Genomic DNA, 1917 nt, shown 5'->3' with positions numbered 1-1917 from the left:
GTCCCCCCCCCCCCCCCCCCCCCCCCCCCGGCCTCCCCGGAGGAGACGTCTGGACACACACACACACACACACACACACACACCCTCACCCTTGTTTCTTTCTCTTCCTTTTTTCCACTTCCCTGCAGAAACACGTGAGGCCACCAGTGCCTCACAGATTCAAGTGCAGAGGTGTGGCAGTTCTGGAAGGGTAAGGCCAGGACAAGAGATTCAAGGCAAAAAGCAATCTGGAGAGCAATAAAAAGTCTATTTGTCAAACTATTTTAAAAGGCCAAATAATTTCTTCCAGGAAAAGGCCAAAAAAGGGGGAGAATATGGGTTCTGAGTGGGCCCAGCTTTAGAACTGTGTTGAGGAGTGCTTTCAGTCCAGCTGGCTGGATGACATCTGTTTAGGTCTAGAAGACAGGGGTAGGGATGCTACGGGAATGTGCATTAAGAAAGACATTTTGATGTCTATTTTCAACTAAAGTGATATCATACAGAACGTGAGATAATCTCCCTTTGGTGGGAATATACATTTTTCCCATCGGAGTCCATTGTTATTTATGTATACAAATACGAACATGGTTAAAGAATGGTGATCTTGTAAAGCAAAGCCACAAATGAGAGCTATTTGGTTTTGGAATGCAGCCAGATACCCCTGTGGGACTAACGGGCACCCCTGGTAATATTTCAAGATGGTATTGCAGTTCCCAAGGAGCTCTACCTACTTCCCTATGCTGCACCCTCCTCACAGTCTGTAGGATAGATACTGCCATTCTTGCGGCCGATGGAAGAGGGAGAGAGAGCTTGGAGAACTGGGTGACTCAACTAAGGTCAATAGTTGAGTAAGGGCTGAGATGAGACCACCTTGCTTTTCTGCAGCAGGACACTGTGATGGAAAAGAGCACCAGGAGGCCATCCCAGCTCTGACTGTTATAGCTGTGAAGCCTGGACAAGTTACTTACAGTTTCTCGAGGCTTCTGTTTCCTCACTTTAAATTCAAGATACCAACAGGGCATACCTTGTAAGGTTGAGATTAATACCCGCACAGTGATTAAAACTGCTCCTGGTGCTTCATAAACCCAGGCTGTATGTGCATCACCCATATCCTGGTCTCCATTAGGTAAGTGAGACATGTTCTAGAACAACCTCCAACCTCCTTTAAAGGAAGTATAAACCTTTATTTAAAAGCTTGCTCTGGATGACTCATAAACATCTATATATAACAATTAACTTCTCTCCCATTAAAAGGAGTGATTCTCTTCCCTGTGACAATTCTAGCCAGCTAAATTGCCTTAATTTATAAGCAACTTTTTTTTTGGTCATTTGTTGAAAATACCTCTCATAGGTGTACCTCCTGCTAGGCAATAAATGGTTCTTGAAAAGTTTCCCTATGCGTATCAAAGTATAATTTCTTACCGACTTAGTTTCAGAAAGTCTTGACCTGCAAGGAAAAAACGGTGGTTTCTAACACCTAAGTTTTAAGTTTACTGATCCTAAACTCTTGCCAAATGTTTTATTTCACTCAGAAGGCTTGTAGCATGCTTCTGAAACACAAGGATTCTTCCGGCAGTTTAACCCTCCTCTGATTTAAATGTGTAATAGACATTGGTTATTATTACTTTGCTGGTTTAGATTTTGTCTTTCTCAAGGCAGGTCATACCTGTGTTTGTGACCTTTGTTATCCTGTCTCAGTCAAGCCTCTCCTTTACCATGGAAAATCTCTAATATTTTATTCTGTCTTCCAGACCTTCAGCAACTGAGATTGCTATAATTATTGCCTCCCACAATTTTTCTGCAGAGGCAGATTTAATTTGCATTTTTAAATAATTTATGCAGCTTAGCTAGAGTTCCAGGCAAGGAAGGTGGGGAGGGTCAGATCAGGGCCTGCATTCATCTGTTGTTTTTTTTTTTTTTTTTTTTTTTAAAGATTTT

The sequence above is a fragment of the Neomonachus schauinslandi genome, chromosome 7, assembly GCF_002201575.2.
Source record: "Neomonachus schauinslandi chromosome 7, ASM220157v2, whole genome shotgun sequence".
Lineage (NCBI taxonomy): Eukaryota > Metazoa > Chordata > Mammalia > Carnivora > Phocidae > Neomonachus > Neomonachus schauinslandi.
The sequence above is the reverse complement of the archived record's forward strand: the minus strand, read 5'-3'. Positions refer to the sequence as shown.